Consider the following 11504-nt stretch of genomic DNA (forward strand, 5'->3'; position numbering starts at 1 on the left):
AATTTATCTAAAGTTATAACATGAACAAGGGTCTAATAGACTGAACTAAAAGAAAATTGTTTCAAATAATTTTTCCATGATTGATGTTTGTAGACAAAACACAGCTGGTAAAGCACCAAGCCTTCTCACTTCACAACATTAATAAAAAGTTCATAACACCCACATGCAAGTATATTTCTGCTAATGTGATACCCTGTTGAAAACACCAAGACATTGAGACTCTGGAGGAAATCAAAGTGCAAAAGAAATAAACCCTATTTTTATGCCGTCACTATCGGAGACTTAAAGGTTTTAACTGAAACATTCATTTTCAACCATATAATTACTATTTTAATTCATTGGAATGAAAGAAGTGCTAACCCCAAAACTGTTTATCTTTCAAATTTCAAGAATATGAAGATCTAAAGCAAAGCCCCTCTTTAAGTCCTTTGGCCACATTAATGGAACCGAACACATGTAAATCTTTTATTTCACCTTTTACTAAAAAGCAGCAATTTTTAATTAATGACACTGCTAAACTCCAAACTCAAAGATACACATTCTTTCTAGGGAGACAAGTTGTAAAAGTTACTAAAAGAGCTGTTATGTTTTTTCAAGTTCCAGAAAGAATTTTATTGAAAACTTTAAAAAATTTCCTTCAGCTTATAGACTTGATTTGGGAATGAATTGACATCTATATACTCTTGAGTCTTTCCGCTCAGGAACTTGGTATGCATCTCCATTTAATAACATCCTATTTTATGTCCCTTAATTTTTTTTTACACAAACTTATTGTTTATTCTTGTCAATGTTTTATTTATCTTTTTATTGAAGTATAGTTGACTTACAATATTATATTAGTTTCAGATTTACAACATAGTAATTCAATATCTTTATATATTATACTCCATTTACAAAGTAATGGCTATATTTCCCTGTATGGTACAATATATCCTTGTTGCTTGCTTATTTTATACATAGTAGTTTGCGTCTCTTAATCTCATACCCCTATCTTGCCCCTCCTTCTTCCCTCTCCTCATTGGTAGCCACTAGTTTGTTCTCTGTATCTGTGAGCCTGTTTCTGTTTTGTTATTACATTCGTTTTATTTTTTAGATTCCATATATAAGTGATAGCATACAGTATTAGTCTTCATCTGACTTATTTCACTAGGCATAATCTCTAGGTCCATCCACATTACTGCAAATGGCAGAATTTCTTTTTTTTTTTTATGGTCAAGCACTATTCCATTGTGTGTGTGTGTGTGTGTGTGTGTGTGTGTGTGTGTGTGTGTACACATCTTCTTTATCCATACATCTTTTGATGGACATTTGGGTAGCTTCCATATCTTGGCTATTGTAAATAATGCTGCTGTGATAATTAGCGTGCATGTATCTTTTCAAATTAGTGTTTTCGTTTTCTTCAGATATCCAGCAGTGGAATTGCTGGATTATATGGTAGTTTGATTTTTAGGTTTCTGAGAAACCTCCCTACTGTTTTCCAGAGTGGCTGCACCAATTTAAAATCCCACCACTAGTGTACTAGCGTTCCCTTTTCCCCACATCCTTGCCAGCATTTGTTATTTATGGTCTTTTTGATGATAGCCATTTTGACAGGTGTGAGGTGATATCTCATGGTTTTGATTTATATTTCTCTGATAATTAGCACTGTTGAGCATTTTTTTCATGTGCCTGTTGGCCATCTGTATATCTTCTTTGGAAAAATGTCTGTTCCGGTCTTCTGCTCATTTTTTCATTGGGTTCTTTGCTTTTTTGATATTGAGTTGTATGAGCTGTTTATATTTTTTGGATATTAATCTTTTATCAATCATATCATTTGCATATATTTTCTCCCATTCAGTAGGTTGTCTTTTTGTTTAGTCAACAATTTCCTATGGTGTGCAAAAGCTTTTAAGTTTAATTAGGTCCCATTTGTTTATTTTGCTTTTATTTCTTTTGCCTTAGGAGACAGATCCAAAAAATATTGCTACAATTTATGTCAAAGGGTGTTCTGCCTATGTCCTCTTGTAGGAGTTTTATGGTTTCTAGTCTTACATTTAGGTCTTTAATCCATTTTGAGTTTATTTTTGTATGGTGTGAGGAAATGTTCTAATCTCATTGTTTTACATGTAGCTGTCCAGTTTCTTCAGCACTATTTACTGAGGAGACTGCCTTTTTTCCATTGTATATTCCTGCCTCCTTTGTTGTAGATTGATTGACCATAAGTGTGTGGGTTTATTTCTGGAATCTCTTTTCTATTCCACTGATATATGTGTCTGTTTTTGTGCCAGTACTGTGCTGTTTTTATTACTGTAGCTTTGTAGTATGAACTGAGTCAGGGAGTGTGATACCCCCAGCTTTGTTCTTGTTTTCTTCAAGATTGCTTTGGCAATTCGGTATCTTTTGTGGTTCCACATAAATTTTAGGATTATTTGTTCTAGTTCTGTGGAAAATGTCATGGGTATTTTGATAGGGATCACATTAAATCTCTAGATTGCTTTGGGTTGTATGGACATTTTAACAACATTATTTCTTCCAATCCAAGAACACAGGATATCTTTCCATTTCTTTCTATAATTTTCAAATTCCTTCATCAATAATTTATAGTTTTCAGAGTATAGGTATTTCATTCCTTGGTTAAGTTTATTCCAAGGTATTTATTCTTTTTGATGTGATTGTAAATGGAATTATTTTCTTAATTCCTCTTTCTGAGAAATTATTAGTATACAGAAATGCAACAGATTTCTATTAATCTTGTATCCTGCAACTTTACTGAATTTGTTTGTTAGTTCTAGTGGGTTTTTGGTAGAGACTTTAGGGTTTTCTATATATGGTATCATTTCATCTGCAGATAGTGACAGTTTTAAGAATTCCTTTCCAATCTGGATGCCTTTTATTTCTTTTTCTTGTCTGATTGCCATGGCTAGGACTTCCAATACTATGTTAAATAGAAGTGGCAGGAATGGGCATCCTTTTCCTATTCCTGATTTTAGAGGGAAAGCTTTTGGCTTTTCACCATTGAGTATGATGTTAGCTGTGGGTTTGTCATAAATAGCTTTTATTATGTTGAGATATGTTCCCTGTATACCAACTTCGATGAGAGTTTTTACAATGAATGGATGTTAAATTTTGTCAAATGCTTTTTCTGTATCTGTTGAGATGATCATGTGACTTTTATCCTTCATTTTGTTAATATGGTAAATCACATTGATTTGTGATTATTGAATCATTTTATGTTTTTAAAATTTATTTTATTTACTTATTTTGGCTGTGTTGGGTCTTGGTTTCTGTGCGCGGGCTTTTTCTAGTTGCAGTGAGCGGGGGCTACTCTTCATTGCAGTGCACGGGCCACTGCGGTGGCTTCTCTTGTTGTGGAACACAGGCTCTAGGCACATGGGCTTCAGTAGTTGTGGCACGTGGGCTCAGTAGTTGTGCCTCTCAGGCTCTAGAGCACAGTCTCAGTAGTTGTGGCACACGGGCTTAGTTGCTCCGCGGCATGTGGGATCTTCCTGGACCAGCGCTCGAACCCGTGTCCCCTGCATTAGCAGGCAGATTCTTAACCACTGCGCCACCAGGGAAGCCTGCGATTATTGAATCATTCCTGGTTCCCCGGAATAAATACCACTTGATCATTGGTGCATGATACTTTTTATAGATTATTGAGTTTGATTTGCTGATAATTGTAGAGATTTTTTTGCATCAGAGATATTGGCCTGTAATTTTCTTTTATTTTGTAGTGTCTTTATCTAGTTTTGGTATCAGGGTAATGGTGGCCTTATAGAATGAATTTGGAAGTGTTCTATCTTCTTCATTTTTGGAATAGTCTAAAAATTATAGGTATTAGTTATTCTTTATATGTTTGGTAGAGTTCATCTGTAAAGCCGTTGGATCCTGGACTTTTGTTTGCTAGTTTTTGTTGTTTTGTTTTTGTTTGTTTGTTTGTTTTTACTGATTCAATTTTACTCCTAGTGATTAGTCTTGTCAGATTGTCTATTTCTTCCTGATTCAGTCTTGAAAGGTTGTATGTTTCTAGAAATTTGTCCATTTTTTCTAGATTGTCCGATTTGTTGGCATATAACTGTTCATAGTATTCTCATGATGTTTTGTATCTGTGTGGTATTGGTTGTTATTTCTCATCTTGTTTGTTTAGGTCCTCTCTCTTTTCTTCTTGGTGAGCCTGGCTAAGGTTTATTAATTTCGTTTGCCTTTTCAATGATCCAGCTCTTGGTTTCTTTGATATTTTCTGGGTTTTTTAGTCTATGTTTTATTTATTTCCTTGCTGATCTTTATTGTTACCTCCCTCCTGCTGACTTTGGGCTTTGTTTGTTTTTCTTTATCTAATTCCTTTATATGGAAGTTGAGGTTGTTTATTTGAAATTTTTCTTATTTCTTGTGATAGGCCCGTATTTTTATAAACTTCCCTCTTAAAACTGCTTTTGCTGCATTCCATAGATTTTGGAAAGTTGTTTCCATTTTCATTTGTCTTGAGGTATTTTCTGATTTCCCTTTTGATTTCTTCATTGACCCATTGGTTTTTTAGTAGCATGTTGTTTAATCTCCACATGTTTCTTCTCTTCCCATTTTTCTTCCTGTAATTGATTTCTATTTTCATACCACTGTGGTTGGAAAAAATACTTGATATAATTTTTATCTTCTTAAACTTGTTGGGACTTATTCTGTGGCCTAGCATGTGCTTTATCCTGGAGAATGTTTTTTCTTTTTGCTGTTCTAATTGGGTGATTTCCATTATTCTATCTTCTAGATCACTTGCACATTATTTTGTATTACCAAGACTGCTGTTCATTTCTTCTAATGTGTTTTCATTTCAGTTATTGTATTCATCTGTTCTGACTGGTTCTTTTTTTTATATTTTATAGTTCCTAAGTAAAATTCTCACTATGTCCATCTATTCTTTTTCCCAATTCTATTAGCATTCTTATCACTAATGCTTTGAATTCTTTATCTGGTAAATTCGTTATTTCTGTCCATTGGTTGTTTTTTCAGGGTTTTTCTCTGGCTCTTCAAATGAGTCAAATTCCTCTGTCTTCTCATTTTGCTTATATTCCTCTGTCTCTATGAAATTAGGTGAAACAGTTGCCTATAGCAGTCTTGAAGGAGTGTCCTTATGTAGGAGCTTCCCTATAGTCTGTGTGTGTCCAGTGGCTTTGGTGGGAGAGTTGTATTTGACATGAACACAAGTCCTGTCTTTCCTCAGGATGTGCTGGCAGCTATCACCTTAGTAAGAAGGGGGGCTGAAAATAGAAGGGCTAGGGCCAGAGTTGGGTGTGAGGCGGGACTTCCTCTCTGCTTAGTGGCTGTCACTGCCCTACTGGGGGTGGGGTCAAGTCCCAAGCTACTGGAGCAGAATCCCTGAGGGTCAGTTCCAAGCTGAATCAGTTCCCTTTAAGTGCGTGCTCTTCCCCCTCCCAGCACTGGAACCCTCGCCCCAGAGGAGAGCAGTACTGGAGTATGAGGGGTTGGCGTGGGTATCTGGTGAGGGTCAAGCATGGTGTGTTGCTGTCTGGCTGCTATCAGAAATTCAGACTGCCTCTGATAGGCTGCCTTTTGCAATCATCTGTAATGGCTGCCCCCTCCCTGCTCAGATGCTGCTTATGGTTTGAACTACTTCGGCATCTCACAGCCAAGCCTTTTCCTTAGTCATGGCAGCCCTTGCTCCAGTGTGGAGCTGCAACGCCAGGTAAGTGGTGCGGGAGGGTTCAATCAGCTCAGGCTGGGGCAGGTACCAGGGTGGTCACAAGACACCAGTCAGTCACTCAAGCAGTTTCAGTCTGCCCTCTCTGCCCTGCTTTGGAAGCAAGCAAGTGTTTATGCACTTCTCTGCAGCAGAGTCCAGGCTTCCCACAGTCCTCCTGTTAGTCTCACGGGTCCTCCAGTCAGCCAAGGTCCTCCAGTCATCATCCTTTTGTTGGATTTGAGTGTTGGGGCACCCAGTGTGTGGCTCAAAACACTCACTCTTTAGGGAGGGTCTCCACCTGTGTAGTCTCTCTTTTACTCTGAGTCCTCTCCCAGGGGCACAGATCCTGACCTGATTGCTTTTCTTCCCTTGCTACCCAATTCTGTGTGATCTTTCTTAAAGTCTTGGTTGTGCAGGAGTCCTTCTGCTAGTCTCCAGTTAGTTTTCAGTGAGAGTTGTTCCACATATAGATATATTGTTGATGTGTTCACAGGTGCAGATGAGTTCTGCATCTGCCATCTTGATTCAAGTCCAAGGAGCCGTTTTTATTTCTTTATTTAATAAAATTATTTCTTTTTATTTAATTTGCAATACCTATCATTTCTTCTTCTTCTTCTTCTTCTTTTTTTTTTTTTTTTTTTTTCCGTATGCGGGCCTCTCACTGCCGTAGCCTCTCCCATCGCGGAGCACAGGCTCCGGACGCGCAGGCTCAGCGGCCATGGCTCACAGGCCCAGCCGCTCCGCGGCATGTGGGATCCTCCCGGACCAGGGCACAAACGCACGTCCCCTGCATCAGCAGGCGGACTCTCAACCACTGCGCCACCAGGAAAGCCCTCTTCTTTTTTTAAATCAGATCATATATACATATTTTTATTAAAGTATAGTTGATGTATAATATTATATGTCTACAGGTGTACAATATAGTGATTCACAATTTTTAAAAAATAAATTTATTTATTTTTGGCTGTGTTGGGTCTTCGTTTCTGCGTAGGGGCTTTCTGTAGTTGCAGCCAGCGGGGGCTACTCTTCACTGTGGTGCACGGGCTTCTCATTGCGGTTGCTTCTCTTGTTGCAGAGCACGCGCTCTAGGCATGCAGGCTTCAGTAGTTGTGGTGCGTAGGCTCTAGAGTGCAGGCTCAGTAGTTGTGGCGCACAGGCTTAGTTGCTCCATGGCATGTGTCGCCTGCATTGGCAGGCAGATTCTCAACCACTGCGCCATCCAGGAAGCCCATGATTCATAATTTTTAAAGGTTATACTCCGTTTATACTTATAAAATATCGGCTATATTCCCTGCATTGTACAATATATCCTTGTAATTTATTTTACATCTAATAGTTTGTACCTCTTAATCCTCTACCCTTATATTGTCCCTCCCCCTTCTCTCTCCCCACTGGTAACCACTAGTTTATTCTCTATATCTGTGAGTCTGCTTCTTTTTCCTTATATTCATTAGTTTGTTGTATTTTTTAGATTCTACATATAAGTGATATCATACAGTATTTGTCTTTCTGTGTCTGACTTACTTCTCTTAGCATAATATCCTCTAAGTCCATCCATGTTGCTACAAATGGCAAAATTTCATTTCTTTTTATGGCTGAGTAATATTCCATTGTGTGTGTGTGTGTGTGTGTGTATACATACACACATACCACATCTTCTTATCCATTCATCTATTGATGGACATTTAGGTTGCTTCCATATTTTGGCTATCACAAATGATGCTGCTATGAACATTGGCGTGCATATATCTTTTTGAATTAGTGTTTTCATTTTTTTTTCTTGGATATATACCCAGGAGTTGAACTGCTGGATCATGTGGCAGTTCTATTTTTAGTTTTTTGAGAAACTGCCATACTGTTTTCCACAGTGGCTGCACAAATTTACATTCCCACCAACAGTGGAACCCAGTGTTCGAGGGTTCCTTTTTCTCCACATCCTTGCCAACATGTGTTATTTGTGTTCTTTTTGGTGATAGCCATTCTAACAGGTGTGAGTTGATATCTCATTGTGGTTTTGATTTGCATCATTTCCCTGATGATTAGCGTTGTTGAGCATCTTTTTTTTTTTTAACATCTTTATTGGAGTATAATTGCTTTACAATGGTGTGTTAGTTTCTGCCTTATAACAAAGTGAATCAGTTATACATATACATATGTTCCCATATCTCTTCCCTCTTGCAACTCCCTCCCTCCCAACCTCCCTAACCCACCCTTCCAGGCGGTCACAAAGCACCAAGCTGATCTCCCTGTGCTATGCGGCTGCTTCCCACTAGCTATCTACCTTATGTTTGGTAGTGTATATATGTCCATGCCTCTCTCTCGCTCTGTCACAGCTTACCCTTCCCCCTCCCCATATCCTCAAGTCCGTTCTCCAGTAGGTCTGTGTCTTTATTCCTGTCTTACCCCTAAAAACTATCTTTTAAAAGAATTATTATATCATAGCTCCACTTTGACTGGAGGGCCAGCAAATCCAAATTATCACTGAAGCAGGAGGCTCTGAGGGGGCCAGAGAGCTAGAGCCATCAGGTTTAACCCCAGAGCCAGCATCCTGTAAGGCATGGAGTAGCTGGGGCAGGATGAGGCTGAAGTGTCACATGCTGCCCCATAGTTTACAGGGTGGATTGACTGCTCCTGGGAGGGGCTGCCCCTTCTCCCGGAGCAGCCACCACAGTGCTAGTACATAAGCACTCAATAGTGGTCACTGATGGTCTGGGACAAATAAGTGCCCCACACCTTTCAGTCTCCAGGAGTCAGCTGGGGTGACTGCCCCTGGCCCTTCTGCTGTCAGTATCCCAGTCCTTACCCCTTGTGTGGGGAAATGTGTGCTGTGCACTCCTGTCAATTCAATCCGTCCCATCAAGATTGAGTCCTGACTGTGCAGAGCCCTCTGGGAAGAGCTGTAGGAGAAACACAGGGAAATCAGACATTGCCCTGCCCCTTGAGGAACTCACGATTTAATAAAAAGCAACACGCAAAGGCTTGAAGGATGTGACATCCAAGATGTAGAGTACAAGCAAAGTGTTTGGAGAGTGGGGAGGGATCAGGGAAGGTTTCACAATGAGGTGGAATTTGAGCTGAGACTTGAAGGATGGAGCAGAAGGAATGTTCAAAGCACAGATCCCAGGACCCCTCTCTCCACTTTGCTAACCTCTACGACATTTGCCCATAGCTGTATGCACATGCAAAGCCAGCAGTCACCTTGCAAACAGGTGCTATACGTAGCCTCTCCTGTCACAGGTGGGCCCTATTGCTCCCAAATTCCTTTTCTCTCTGACATTTCAGTAGTGCTTCCTTTCTTTTACTTCAGGATTTGATTCCCTGGGGCTTGTCATCCAGGAGGATGGTGAACACTGGGCAGTTATCAGGCATTTGCCCCACAGCATAAAAGAGTACATTGGATTCCCTCCTGGAGCAGGTTTCATTAGGATGGGAGAAAAGCATGGGAGTATCAGTGGGCATCTGGCCCCAGGGCAGCATGGGTTGGTGGGGGGAGAGGGCACCTGGTGGGGAAAAGGGGGCAAAGAAAGGGGTAGCTGGGAGCTCTGACAATGAACTTCCCCTACTTCACAGCTCTGACTGGCCAGGCTATGCAGTCTATGCCTACTTAAGCTCCTTCACTCGCTAGACCTCCTCCCTCCTTTTCCCTTCCTCTTCTTTTCTTTCTCCAAGTACCTTTTCTCCTACCCTCTTTCAAAAGGATGTCCCATCATGTCCCAGCACACTGCCTGGGTCCAGACTGGGGAGAGAGGCATGGGCTGGCTGTCCTAAAGATGCTGTGTTTCTGTCCTGGATCTGCCCCAGCTAAGATGCTTGTTAGTGGCCAGAAAGACGTGTGACTTCGTCTGTCTAAACTCTGGTTTCCCTCCTTATAGAATGGGTGGATCTCTGCCTCCACCTTCCTTCCTCTCAACTGGCTATGGTGGGGAAGAGCACAGGACATGGGTTCTGATCTCAATTCTCTTCGCTAGCTATGGCAGCCTAGAGAACTCAATCTCCCCAAACCTCTGTTTTCCATATGTAAAATACAGATAATAATGCTCGCCCCATGTTTTTTGAGGATCAAATAAGACAGCATGTGCTAAAATGCTTACTTAGTGCCTGGCACAAAGCGGGAGTTCAATGAGTTAAGTGAAGGGGTTAGTTGAAAGCATTAAAAGTGGCAGGAGATTTTGCGTATCTCACATATCGTACTGACTCTAGCACAGTGGTGTGGTGTGGTGAAAGTCAGCAAGGGTTCCTCTAACTTCTGATTCTCCCCGTCCCCCCAGGGCTGAGCGGTCTAGGACGAGTCACTTCCCTGGCCACGTTTTGGGGAGCATCCTGCAGGCGGCGCTCTCCCATCATTTCCGCCTCAACAGAGTTGGGGCTGCCGTAGGGAGCGAGGGGTGAGGGGAAGTGTGAAGGAAAAACAGCCCCACGCATCGCTCACATATTTACATCAAAACTGTCAAAATAGTTATTTTAAGTCGAGTTCCGCCTGCTGGGGGTTTAAAATCAAGCAGGGCGGGGGCGCCCTGCTGGGGAGCGGGGGCGGCGGGCGCGGAAGTTTTGTTCTCAGAAGTTTTGTCTGACATGCTCAGCAGCGGTTGCTGCTTAATGGACAAAAGCTAGTACTACTGAAACCAAGTTTTCCAAAAAATCAATATTACTACAACTGTGAAGCCCTTGCCTTCCATCTAGTCTCGCCATAATGAAATTCAGTCGCGGCATGATTTTTGAGCTGCCTTTCTCAGGTCACATTGTTCTACAGAATGTGTTAGTGGGGTTAGTGTCAAAGCTCAAGGCTGTAACCTCTTGTTCCCTCCTAGAAGCAAAGGATATTTAAAAAGTAATTATTTATGGGTTCTTAAATGATGAATTCGGTCGTTGGGGTTGGGTTTGCCACAATTAAGACTGATGTTTACTTATATTGAGGAAACTGGATTGTAATCCTTAAGTCTGACTTTTTGTCATCCCATTTTCAATATTTCATTATTATACATAATAATGTTGTTTAGTTATGTAAACAACACATTGAAACTCAGCCTCTGCTAATGATCAGTGTCATGCTAGATACTCTGGAAAATAAAAATGTGTGAAGGCTACTGTCTGGGTGGGGGAAGAAGACTAATCACATGGAAACGTTGACCAAAACAACCCCATCCTGAGTGTGTGATAAAAGAAGATTGGAACAATAGAAATTTAGAAAAGATTGCAGTGGGTTGAACTTTCATGGGGGCTTCATGGTGGAAGTGGCACTTGAACTGGGCTCTGAAGGATGGATATGCAGGTTCTGGTAGGAAAAAGAATCTGGGAAGGGCATTTACCAAAGGGTGAGAATAAGTGCTGGCGTGCTGTGCTGGGAATCCCTGAGAAGTCAAACTGGAGTGGCAATTGTGTGCGGGGGAGAGGTGGGACAGCGGGGAGATGGGTAGTTAGTTGTTCTTTCCTGTATCCCCTCCAACCGGATTTCCTCCCATTCTAAAACATCTTTTGGTGGGGGCTTTAAATTGCTTTAAAAAGGCAACAATATGTGAAACGTGAAGGTTGGAATCATTTTAGAGTCCTTGTGCTCAGTGGACACGATCTTAGGAGAAGGTCTCATCGGGTGACAACCTACTTTCAGTTTTTGTTTATTCCTTGGATATTTTTTATGAGTTTATAGGCACATCTCAATAAAGAATGTAAATGGTACCTCCTCTCTTCTAGTTGAGGTGCGGGGGGTGACTCTGTCCTCTGCTGATATTTAGTCCAGAGTCTAACTGAAAAAACATGAAGACTACAGGGCAGAAAAGGATGGAAAATGAAACAGGAACTAAATGCAGGAGTGGAGGGCAAGTGGATTCAGACAAGT

This window comes from Phocoena sinus, chromosome 1, assembly GCF_008692025.1.
Source record: "Phocoena sinus isolate mPhoSin1 chromosome 1, mPhoSin1.pri, whole genome shotgun sequence".
NCBI classification, from domain to species: domain Eukaryota; kingdom Metazoa; phylum Chordata; class Mammalia; order Artiodactyla; family Phocoenidae; genus Phocoena; species Phocoena sinus.